Source organism: Pseudochaenichthys georgianus, chromosome 5 (assembly GCF_902827115.2).
Source record: "Pseudochaenichthys georgianus chromosome 5, fPseGeo1.2, whole genome shotgun sequence".
NCBI classification, from domain to species: Eukaryota; Metazoa; Chordata; class Actinopteri; order Perciformes; family Channichthyidae; genus Pseudochaenichthys; species Pseudochaenichthys georgianus.
In genome coordinates, this window is record NC_047507.1 from 12189221 (window position 1) to 12202853 (window position 13633).

Below are 13633 nucleotides of genomic sequence, written 5' to 3' on the forward strand. Positions count from 1 at the left end.
ACCTCGCTGAGGAGGTGAAGGTGTTCAGCCTGTCGCCTGCAGCTCCTCGTCTAACACGGTTTCTGCTCCCGACTCTATTATTTGCCACGATATTTCAAACAGTTTGACAGTTAAATGTTTTTAATGTGAAGCTGTTGCAGTAGGAAATGTTCGGTTTCCATTTGCATTAATTTGGAGCAGCATTTTCTCTGTGAGTGTCGACACAGAACTCAGTTTTGTAATGATGCAGATATATCTGTATTACAACACTGTCATTAACGGGTCATGGGTCAATCTCATTAATGGATAGGCAGTGTCCTATTTCAATGAAAAAAAGAAAAGTTAGTAAATGAGTAAAATCTGTGTTTTTGTGATTATGGTAAACTGACTCTTTATTTGTTTCATGTGCTTACACTGTGTAGAGAGTCATTGCACCAATGCAGCTACTATGACAAATGTGCACATACGCACACAGGCTCTCAGTCAGCACAGTTGCTATGGAAACGAAGTTTGTCCGGTTCATATACAAATGAAGCCTCACAGTGTTTGCGACCTTGGCTTGCTGGATGAACTCTTCAGCTTGCACACTTTAGCCCCCGCTGCACCATGAGTGTGCAGTGAGTGTGTGAAAGGTTTGTGTTGCATTATCGTATCCAGATACAAACGCTTTTATGGCGGCAGTGTTTATATGATGGTAATAAAATCCCTCCTGTGTTTCACGTCTTGTAAATGCAAACAATTATCCATAAGTAGCTATTTACACGCATATTACTTATCTCAGGCCTAAGACTATGAAACTGACACATGTTGACATACACACATATTCAGTTGTCTGTGTTTTTCAGCACACACACATAAGATATATATAAAGTCTCTTCTTCAATCAATCAATGTTTATTTATATAGCCCAATATCACAAATGTTACATTTGTCTCAGTGGTCTTCACAGTGTGTACAGAATATCAGTATGACAATACAACACCCTCTGTCCTTAGACCCTCACATCGTACAAGGAAAAACTTCCAGAGAAAACCCAGTTTAAAGGGGAACATGGGAGAAACCTCAGGGAGAGCAACAGAGGAGGGATCCCTCTCCCAGGACGGACAGACGTGCAATAGATGCCGTGTGCACATTGAAAAGATAATACATTTGCAACATAGGTAGTCCAAATGTTTGGAAATGCATGTGTGTATAATAGGAAGATGAATCCACGAGGATATCCATCCAGGACCACAGCCATGACTCAAGATCCAGGGCTCGCGATCCAGGACACAGGACCGCAGGATCATCCATGACTCAGGATCCCGGCGTATATAGACACCAACAAGACATTTGGGGAAGCTGGGTTAATCGGAACATGAGAGTACACAGGTATAGACAGAGAGAAGGAAGAAGTAAGATGTCCCCCGACAGTCTAAGCCTATATCAGCAAAACTAGGGGCTGAATCTAATCAGCCCTAACTATAAGCTTTATCAAAAAGGAAGGTCTTAAGCGCACTCTTAAAAACGGATAGGGTGTCTGCCGCCCGAACACAAATGTGGAGCTTGATAAGAAAAGGCTCTGGCTCTTCTTACATCACATGATCACTCTGGATGGATCCGACACGTTTTTTGTTCTCGCCAAAACAGCAACTTGGGGGAAAAAGATAAGAAGAGTGTTGTGATTTTCACACAGACTGTCTAAATGTGGTGTTCTGAAACTGATCCTGGAGTTCAATGACTGTTTATCCCCCTGGCTCAATGGCTGACATGTTAAGCATCACAATGATAACTTCAAAGGCCGTCACAATATTTTCAAATGGTTTTAGTTTTGTCTGGCGGTGAGACACACTGAGGCCAGAGATGTTTTGCAGCATACTGCGTCATTTGATGGTCTATATTTAGGAATGTTACTTTTGCTCCAAGTAATGATAAATGGACTGTAATTATATAGCGCTTTATGCAGTCTTTACGACCCCTCAAAGCGCTTTCCATTCACCCGTTCACACCTCATTCCTACAGAGCAATGTGCCATTTGCTCAAGTAACTCAACTTCACACACATGTTCACACCGTTGGCCATGCCGTCGGGAGAAACTTGGGTTAGGTATCTTGCCCAAGGATACATCGACATGTTGACTGCGAGGGCAGGGACCACAACCTTACGACTGAATGTTTGTTCACATTGTTTCCCTTTGGGTTTTCCATACATGATGGAGACACAAAAAGTTCCAGGTCATTGGCAAGGTGCATATGGAAAGAGATGGTTACGGTATGTGACACACATCGGGGTCGTGTGCAGTGTAGTTGAGGTTAAAGGAGCCATCATTGGCACGGCTGCCTTCAGAGAAACAAAGCATCAGCGCATGCAGCTGGTTAGACACATTCCTGAGCTGCCTGTCTGTCAGTGTGAGAAACAGGAAGTCACGGCGCATCAATCAGCAACGTGCCGCCTCAGGTCCAGAAACCTCCAGTGTACCTGGAGCACTACAAACAGCTGGGACTGCACTTCATACCTAGTTAAACACAGTCTCCAAAGTCCCCGAAAACTCACTTTACTGATGCATTCTCACAAGCAAGCCTGGCTCACTTGCTTCCACTGGCTTCACTTAGCCCAGAGACCCCTGCTGCTCCTATTCATTTGTTTTTCCAAATATAAGTGGAAATAGTTCAAGAAGTAAATCATTTGACTCTGCATGTGGCTTTAGAGATAATGCACCAAATATCACAAATCTCTGGTCTTCAGAAGAAACAGAGAGAGAACATCAAGCTCTCTGAAGTATAAAGCGTACAGATGCACATGGACAGATTTCACAAAATATTTATTTCATGCTTATTTCTTTGTCACGCACACATACACAATAGTGCATGGAGCTCAAATATTTTTGGATTAGTTTGTGCCCCCTCCTTCAGTATATGTGTATACACATGGATCCAGAAAATGATGTTGCCTTTGATGACCTTTTCCTTTTGATCTGTGCTCTGCAATATTTTCTCCCATACAACAAAAAGCCACAGACACGATTGATAATGCATGCATGTTCTGCCGGCTGCTGGCACACTGCTTTGATCTCCGTCGAAACTGAGTGAGAGGAGTAGATTAAATGTAGGGCAACCCTCGTTCTGCTGGGTTAAAGGGAACTGGGGGTGCTGGGAATAAATGGCGAGACCAGACTGCTATATTGCTAACACGCAAACGTACTTATTTCTGAAACTCAAAGCTCTTCACATCCCACTGATATTATGTTCTCAATCATTCTCCTGGAGGCTGCTTTGGCCTCTCTTTCACCCCAATAGGAATTGCACCGACGACCTCTGGTTCCCATCTCTGCAGACGGAACAAAAGGAAAGAAGAGTGGTATCTGACAGGAGACTGTCTAGGCAGACGTCTCCTCTTGTATGTGGACTGGATCTGAAGTTCTGTGACAGCGTTGGCCTTTCCATAAGGGTCTTCAAGACCAACACACCAACAAACACACACAGCCTATATTCCTTCTCTCTCTCCCTCTGTCTAACAGCGCTGCTAGAACATGCATGTATTATTCATTAAGCAACTAGCAGGATGTGGGGCCTTGTCAAGAAGTGAACCCACCACAGCGGCGAGCAGAGAGCAGCGGAGGGGGATGGGAGGAAGAGGAGAGGGGGAAAGGCAGTGATAGAGAGAAAGAAAGATGGACAGATCTTGTGATTTGTGGGGCTACATGCATACGTCTCCTGTTAGAGCGCAGACAACCATTCCCTTAAGAGCAACAGGGAATTGATCCAGCAACCTCTCTCCACTCCTCAGCAGAGCTATCTTTGCAGATGGAAATTGCTATCAAAGTCGAGGTTAGCCTCTCGTCTCACAAAGCGAAATCTAGGTGGAATATGTAAACTGTAAACCAGCTCAGATTGGCTCCGCTGTCTCCCCCGGCCAATCTAAAACAGCCTTTTCTCCTCTCACAGGCTGTCACTCAAGAGGCATCTGGGTAAGAGAGTGGGAGCACTCGGTCCGAATGAGCCATAACTCTGAAGATGGGCTTGCAGGCTCCCTGTAGGAGAGAGGATAACAGGAAGCAGGAAAGAAAGCAAAGAGATGGATGAGAAGATGAAGGTGGGAAGAGGGATGCAGGAAAAGGAAGCAAAGGTTCAGATAAAGGAAGGCGAGAATGATAAAGAAGAAGTAAGGGGAACTCATATGTGGATGCAAGTGAGGAAACATGTAGCCTGAGGGAACAGGAAAATGAAAGACCGACATACACACACACACACACATTGATTTAAATGGGATACATCTCAAAGGCTCAGAGGATGCGCATATGTGTGCAGTGAGCATATGTGCAAAGTGGGCAGATGAATGTTGTTGGTTGCATTTGGCAGAGGGTGGGTTGCATCATGAAGCAGACATTTGCTGAGTTTCGGGTTGATAAGGTTATTTTGTTTACTTATGCTGGGATTTGAAACACTGTTTATCTCTTTTCGTGCAGGGATTGTGTAATCAATCTTTAACTGAAATACAGTGCCTACCTGTGATGAGCTCATTTTGCATACTTTCTTGTAATATTGAAGGGATAACTTTGTTGTGCATTTAAAAGTCTCTAAGTGACTGGATCTATGTTAAACATGTAGTCTCCTATATTATCTCAAATGCACATTAAAGGAATCCAAATCCATTTCCTAGTGACAGAAAATGTCCTATGCGTTTAAAGTTGCTTCAATCATAATCCGAAAAACACTATAAATGAACGGTAATGTTCCTCTATGTGTCATGTTACATGTATGTGTGAATACAACAACGATTTACTAACACGTTGCCATATCAAGAAACAGGTCATGTTGAGTCAGTTGACTGTTTCCAATCGTCTTTTGGCAAAACAAACCAACTATTTCGACTTTTAAATAACAATTAGTAAATATGTTATTAAGAAACAACAGAATGAATGTGTAAAATTAAAACTTTGATTTTATACAAAATATGTCAGATGGCAATGCAGCGTGTCGACCTGCAATCAATTATATCAAATTCAAGGAGACATTTGAACCCACTTTTACCAGGGTCTAAAACACAACACTGTACAGACTAAACGAAAGATGCTTCTGTAAATATTGGCTTTAAGATGAAGTATCTAACAGACTATCTAATAAAGAGCAGACACTGCCATACAGACATAAACTAACAAGAAAGAGGAAGGAGAAGTAGAACCACTTAAAACAGGAGTCGTCACTTGTGATCAGCCCGGCTCCCTGTCAGACGACATGTGAACAAACAAAGGGCAGCCCTGCTGTGAGTAAAGACAGAGCCCAGGGGAGGGGCTGACCCCAGACCATGTGGCCCACCCTGACCCGCCGCCACTGGGAGCGAGGGCACGTCAGCACAATCACATTATGCTAGATAAATGCCCAGCCTGTGCCAAAATATGTGTGGCTTCTTTGTAACAGGAGGCTGCCACATAGCCCAATTTGGAAAAACACAACTTATGACTCCGAGGATAACACTGTGTGCATGAGTGTGTGTGTGTGTGTGTGTGTGTGTGTGTGTGTGTGTGTGTGTGTGTGTGTGTGTGTGTGTGTGTGTGTGTGTGTGTGTGTGTGTGGGGGGGGGGGGGGCATTAACACATGGTTATGCCCCCGAGCAAGGCTGAAGACAGCTGCACGGTTGTGAAGACAGTAGAGAATAAAAAGATCCTATTGAACATGATTTTTCTATAACGCTCGCTCATAAAAAAAGGGCCTGTTGTCCGGGAGACATCCATGAACATTTTTCATCAACAACATTGCGTGACACAACCTATTCATAACATGTAATGCCTTTTCCCCTCCTTTTAAAAGGGCTATACATAAAGAACTTCAGCTACTCTAAGATGCGATGGCAGCAGTGCACATGTCGCTTAGTTGTGAGGTTGAAGAGGCCTTGCATGTGTTTTTGTTGTGTGAGTTCATTTGAAGAGCACTGCAAACCCTCCAAAGCCTGTTCAATCAACTTTTCCCTTCAGAACAAACTAGTTTGCTTTCAACTGCTAATCTTGCCCTAAGAGTAAGTGAGAGTTGTTGGCGTGTTGGCAGGTGTCATTACCCAACAGCCCATGGGGGTGTGGGATTCACAAACAGGAAGTGATGATATGACACCTCTTCCCCTAGGCTGTGGATTCCTGTCAGGTCTTCGTCGGCACTCTTATTACCGTTACAAAAGCCCTCGCTTGTTCCTCAGCTCCAGCAGCTGCAGTTATTACTTAACACGGCGAAGATTAAAACAAATAACGTTATATTTTCATAACTCTCCTTCTAACGTAATAACCTTTTCTCCTGAATCCAGAGGCGTGTTACACAATTAATTACATTTACGAGGAGATTATGGCAGGATTCATATTTTGGAGCAAGTGAGGAGGAGCGAGCAGTGATTTCCCCCGGGGTGGAGCTCCAGGCTGGAGGAAGGAGCGCTGCTGGTTGATGATCCCAGCTAGAGTGAGCCGTGTCCAGGAAAGCGAAGAACCGGGGAAGCCCCCTTCATGGGTTCCAAGGGAGGAGATCCATACTCTGGAATGAGCTAATCCCATAATGACTTCCGAAAGATGGGAGAGTTGGATCGGCTTTCTTAGGGCGGATGAGAAAGAGAAGGTAAGAGAGGAAAAGTGAGGGTGAAGGAGAGAGGGTATAGGAGGGAGAGCTGAATTACTCCCCTCTACCCCTGGGCAGTGTAATTATATCTGAGGATGAGATAAATGTCCTTTTAAACACACACGTGCACACACACACGCACGCACGCACGCACGCACGCACGCACGCACGCACGCACGCACGCACGCACGCACGCACGCACGCACGCACACACACACACACACACACACACACACACACACACACACACACACACACACACACACACACACACACACACACACACACAGGATCCGAGGTAACATATAGATGTTCCAGACCTTGGGCATTTCTCCACAAGTCTCCAACTGAGTGAGTGATTTCTCTAAACTGCACCCTTGGGCCAGCGTACGACCATAAGCCAGCCTGTCAGGAAAGCGGGACACACATTTGGTTAACTTCCCAGTACAGAAAAACACACACACACACACACACATACACACACACACACACACACACACACACACACACACACACACACACACACACACACACACACACACACACACACGCATTCACACATGTAAGCAATCTGGGGAATGTGGGCCAGTACCGTTGTGAGAGGGAAATGGGTGATAAAATCCCCGTTTACCTTCATTGCCTGGTCGTTTGTCTTCGTCGTGCAGGCGACTCGCCAGTCATGGCAATGTCGGCCGGCAACAGAGCTGAGTCACGTCAGGCGTTCATCGATCATTGGACTGTTTACTGTTACTCTCACTCGCTGTTTTTTCCTTCCCTCTGTCCGTCTATTTTTACTTCCCCCTATCTCTCACACACGTAAAGTTAGCAGTCGTGTTTGACCGCACACAACCTCTTGCTTTCCTAATGATTGTTAATTGATAACACATCAATCAGGTGGAAGGGGATATTTATGGATGTTTGTCAGATTACTTCATGGACTAGACGCAGTGTGCACAACCCATGACTAACAGTGTGAAGTAAGTGTTCTGTCAGCTGAGGAAACTAGTTTGTTTCTCAGGGGGGAAATTGGCAGTATTTGTCAGAGTGAAAGTGAATGAACATCAGAAATCAGCAACAGAGTAAAGTCAGCAGAGCAGCTAACCTTGCTAACACTGAAACATTTCTGTAGCTTGTAAAGTTGCAGCCTTATTTCGTCTCATTTAAAAAAAAAAAAACATATACAATTGACCATACGCTAAGACCCTACCCGAACAGCAATTGTACAACCGTAAAGCAGCACAGGACACCTATAAAGTTATTTATTTGTATGTAGACATTTTTTTTTTATTAAACGATGTATCTGCTCTAATGCTAAAAACCATATACCCTAACTGAGGAAAAGCTTGGTAGTGTCAGTGGCTTTCTACCAACTATTGTAATCATGTGTTACCTCCAAACTCGGAGAGCATAAGCTAACAAGAAAAAGTGGTAATTTCGCTAGCTAGATGCAACAGTTAGTATTACTTGTCCTTTAAACCGACTATTTCTACTGTCAGCTTAATGAGAAGCCGGTTTTTAATTGTCAAAAACCTATTATTTCAAAAATAATTATGAATTTTGCGTTATATAAATCTTCTACTGTCATTGTTACTGCATACGTGATGCACTAGAGCAGAAAGCTTCAGGTGTAGCAACAAATTCCATTCTGCTCAGCAGATGGAAATATTCTTAATTATCTGTAGGACAAAATGTTTCCCCTGTCAACCAATTAATAATGTCAAATTGTCAAATTGGAGGCAGCCACATGCTTAACTTTCACATCTATTTGCTGATGCACATTTTAATGTCAAACATGTCAAATGCTGTAACAGCAAGTCAAACATGCAATTCTTAGTATGCAGAAATCACAGCTGGTTGCCTTTAAAAACAAATAATTCATAACATTTCTGAGTATGAGGAGGCTGTGATTGATGAGGATTTGTCTTTCACCACAGCGCTCCATTACCGTGTGGCATGTTTCAATCTCAGTGTTGGTGTAATCAGGTGATGTTGACTAAAGAGGCAGACTGATGGAGTGGAGAGCAGATCTGTCAACGGCTCTGGCCTCACGCTGCTGTTTCAATGAGCTGCACACAGGTGACAGAGACACAGAGAGATGCAGGTTGGCTGAATCCAACAAATCAGAAGTGCATATGTATGTGCAGGTGATTTTATATCAGCTACCAGTGTGTGTGTGTGTGTGTGTGTGTGTGTGTGTGTGTGTGTGTGTGTGTGTGTGTGTGTGTGTGTGTGTGTGTGTGTGTGTGTGTGTGTGTGTGTGTGTGTGTGTGCACGTGCGTGTGTGAAGACACGTACTGTTCAGCTTGTACAGCATGACTCACCAGCATTCGGGCCCCCATGGGAACACAGGCTGCCTGTTAGCGCTCAGCTAATAAGACGCCTGCTTGAGCCGATGCGTCACCATTCCACCTGAACACTGCAGAAAGAGAGAGGAGAGGAATGAGGGGGGAGTAGGGGAAGGAAGCGATGCAGATGTAGATATTAGAGAGAGAAGAGGAGTGCACCTGTCTCCGAGCACAAGCTGTTTCTCTCTCTCTTGTGAGTGTATGTGGCACACAGATATTTCCATCTACTTACACACTTTATATTGTACTATGCTGTATATCACACCGTTTTATGTGACTTTCCATAAGCAGGGATCCATGTGTATAGACAGACAAAGACATCCCAGACAGAACAGTGTTATCAGAAAACGTAGGCAAAAAACAAGTGAAGCCCATACAGCAGCAACGTTTTGCTGCTGTATGGGAAGTACTGAGAAGTACTAAGAAGTACTGAGAAGTACTAAGAAGTACCTTTCCATTGACAAGTAATGCATTTGCATATTGAATCCAGACTCTGATTGCAGTCGCAGCCAGGTGTAAATTGGGTCTTAGTTTAGCCACCTAGAGCATGCAACTTCCCGCATTGGTCTTGAAGGCTGGCTTTGCCCCTAATTAATACATGGCTGAGTCTATGAATATAATGCCTGGGGTGAATGGTCTGACAATAAAAATAAGTGGTAAAACAATCCACAGCCTTTTAAGAAACCCCAAATCATAATAAATATCAAATATCTTATTTGGAGCTAAAACTGCCGGTCACATTCAGTATGTTTAAATAATGAAATATCTGGATTACATTCTGTTTTCTATGGTAAAATAATGTCTTAAATGTCCTGTGATTGAAAAACCTGGTCACCTGTAATCTGGCCAGATTTCTGGAGATTTCGGAGTGCCAAAACAGCCCTTTTAAACTTGAGCATGTGCATGACAAAGGCTAACACCTGGGAAAGAAACATAGGAGTAGATCGATGAAAGTACAGGTAATTACAGGGAGTGATGCATGCTTGATACTTTAAATCAGTGGTACTCAACCTCAAAATATTTTTGCAAGAGCCACAATCCAAAAACGCTCCTTTCCTCCCTGAAACCATTATGCATTTGAGAATATGGATAATAGTAATATGTTACTAAGGAATGATCATCACAGGATGCCTCTGTCGCTCTTTCACTCGTATTAGTGTGGAATACGTTTTTTTGAGCAGTTCGGTTCTGTTTGAGTCTCGCCAGCTTTTCCGCCCTCAACTCTCCACCTTTCGGAAAGTCGGTACTGAACTTCGGGTGTTTTGTGTCGTGATGGCGCTGCAAATTGGACCTTTTAAATTGTGAAATGACGTTGTCACAAAGCAGGCAGATGCATTTTCCTGAACCGGTGGAGACGAAGAAAAACTCGAGTTCCCAGTCCTCTTTAAATGTTCGATATTCCTCTTCATATTTTCGTTTCCTATATTCCTTTGCCATTTTTGCATAGTGCTGTAAGCTAGTTTTCCCAGTGTGACGGAGCAATTATCTCGCGCACCTGCAATCAGAGCACGAAACCTGAAATAATTTGTGATTGGTTGTTCAGAGGGATGGGGGGGGCGGCTTAATAGACTGATGTGTGTGATGACTGATGTGTGACTTGTGAGTGATAATGAAATGTTGATGAATTCTGCTGACAATGTCGTTTTTTTCTCCCGTTTTTTTTTAAGTGGGACTTAAAAGAGCCGCAACTAGTCTTAAAGGAGCCGTATGCGGCTCGCGAGCCGCGGGTTGAGTATCGCTGCTTTAAATGATTCCACCCAAAGTCTGACAGAAACAAAAAAGTGTCCTACAAAAGTCCGAATAAGTCGGTTATGACCAGTGCATTTTGGCTATTTCTTAAATTCAGACACTTTGACAAAAACTATGCCGAAAAATATTAATTTGGATAGGAAGACATTGTGCAAAATCTAAAACATGTTAACGATGGTTATAATGATTTGTGCTAGCAGTGTGATGAAATTAGTGAATTAAATGTTACCAATACCTCATAGGAATAAAAGAAAGAACTATAAAATGGACACAGCTATAGTTTTCCTTTAAATGTTGTTGTGCATAAATACTTTTCACTGCCCAGATTTAAGTCACTCCTAGTTCATTCAAACACCCACGCACAGATTAGCAGACAAAGAAAGACAGGCGGAGTGACAGGCACACACACACACACACACACACACAAACTGTTTTCTTGGGCCCGCTGGCGATGTCTAGCACTTCCGAGGACCAAGTTTTTCTTTTTTAAACCGTGTTTTCAGTTGAACTTTCTGTGCGTGTGAGCGTTTGTGAACAACACTGTGCTTGGTCATTGGAGGTCAGATGGATAGACGTTATCCAGCTATCTATTCCAGCCAGGCACAAACCCAGGGAATTTGTTCTCGCTGGCCTCGTTATCACTGGAAAGGAAGGATTAAAAAAACACTGGAGCACAGCTGTGGAACAATTAAGCTTTTTTCGGACGGTGGATTTCGCAAATTAAAACCATAGAGATTTCTAAACCAAGTGGGAAAACAGGCACTGGAGCAAACAAGTTTTTCTAACCCTCAAAGAAAAACAGAACAGATTTGTGTGAATCTGACCTGGACTTTCCCCAGACGAATGTGTCACAGGGAACTGCCTGCATTAATAAGCTTGTGGACCAAAGTGCATTTCACTTCTCAAACTTACACGCCCTGAGAGGCCGATTGACAAGAAATACATCTCTCTGCAACACAAGCTTCTCATTTTAGACATTCAAGTTTAGCATACAGTCAGTAAAGGAGACACGGACAGCAAAAGGGGAACAAAGAAGCAGAGGACGACCAAACCAACCGAAATGTTCTAAAGGTTTTTTCGTGGGTGTTGGTTTTTTCTTGTCACTGTTGACATGCTGTGTCTGTGTTCTCTCCTGTTGAAAACTTCACATACCGGGGCTTGCTTCAACATCTGAGGCACAATTTATACTGACAGAATTTTTGATTATTTTTATACCCTTTGCGGCACAAAACTGATTTTTCACGGCTGACTTCATTGGAAAGAAACATCGGTGCATAACTTTTCCCTTTTCACAGTCATGAATAGATCAGGTCTGAGCCAATTCTGATACTTGGTTCTTGTGTATAAGAATATTTAGTTTGTGTTTGCTGTGTATACATGTAACATTAAACCTATTTACAACTCAATGGGCTGGATTATATTAATCTTACATGTTTTTGTAAAATCTGCCAACAAACAAGTATTGAAAAATACTCATCAACTCAAGCACATTAGCATTCTGAGCAACATTGTCATCATATATGTTGCATGTCTGCAGCTGCTTCATAATAAAAAGGCCTTCTGCAATACATTCAGAAGAAAGAAAACTCGACTAAAGCTATTCTCAAGTCCTGAATACAATTTCCCAATCAGTGCATACTTAATTTATCATTAAGTATGCCATACCAGCAGATTACAGCTCCCAAGATTTCCCTCTTAACTGTACCTTAACGTCATTCACCATTTCGTAATTATTGTATATCGGTTAATTATTTTGCCCCCACTGGCCTTGCGGTGAATTTAGGGCGGTAAATCAATTCCGTTTATGATGCATATCATATCTTGCTAATGATGTATACATACAGTACATTTCTCACTCATACAAAAAAATACACAAAATACTATTTGTGTAGAATGTTAACATGGACGAACAAAGCCTAAATTCAGCAGGTGCTAACATGCTAATCTCATTGTGACCATATATGTTATCCGTTATTGTTTTTAATTTGTGTTATGCAACTGTGCTGCTGCCTATCTTGGCCAGGAATCTCTTGCAAACCAGATTTGTCATCTCCATGAGACCTTACTGGTTACATAAAATAAAACACAGCATTTGCTAGTTAGCATTTAATACAAAGTAGCTAACGCTAATGGGAATCTTAAGAGTTTTTAGGTACAATATTTGTCGAACCTAGCTTGGTTTAGAGGTTTGAGATTATATCAATTCAGGTTTAGAAATGTGTGAGAAATAAAAACACAATCTTTTGCAGAACCACAGCATACAATATTTCACAATTTACTTGGTAAACATTTGATATAATCACACCACAGATTTAACTGGAGCCTTTCACATCACCAACAAAGCAGATCAGCTGATGTTGTTCGTGCAGTACCGCAGTGAGAACCGCAATAATCCAGGGAGGCTACAGGCTGCAGCTGAGACCACACTGTGAGAGGGAGGGAGCCACAATCTCACTGCTGTGCTGACCAGCACCAAAGGTTAAAAAATGGTTTGTGTGTGTGTGTGTGTGTGTGTGTGTGGAGGAGGAGGAGACTAGAATCCACCTCATGAATTATAATGCAGGCTGTTACAGGGAGTGTGTCTTCAGGTTTGTAAGTGGCCAGGCCTGCCTGCCTGCCTGCCTGCCTGCCTGCCTGCCTGCCTGCCTGCCTGCCTGCCTGCCTGCCTGCCTGCCTGCCTGCCTGCCTGCCTGCCTGCCTGCCTCACACACACACACACACACACACACACACACACACACACACACACACACACACACACACACACACACACACACACACACACACACACACACACACACACACACACACACACACACACACACACACACACACACACACACACACACACACACACACACACACACACACACACACACACACACACACACACACACACACACACACACACAAGGATGCGTCAGGTCCTTTATTACCCCAAACCCCCCGAGCACTGCATTTAAATAGGACTCATGATCACCACATGAA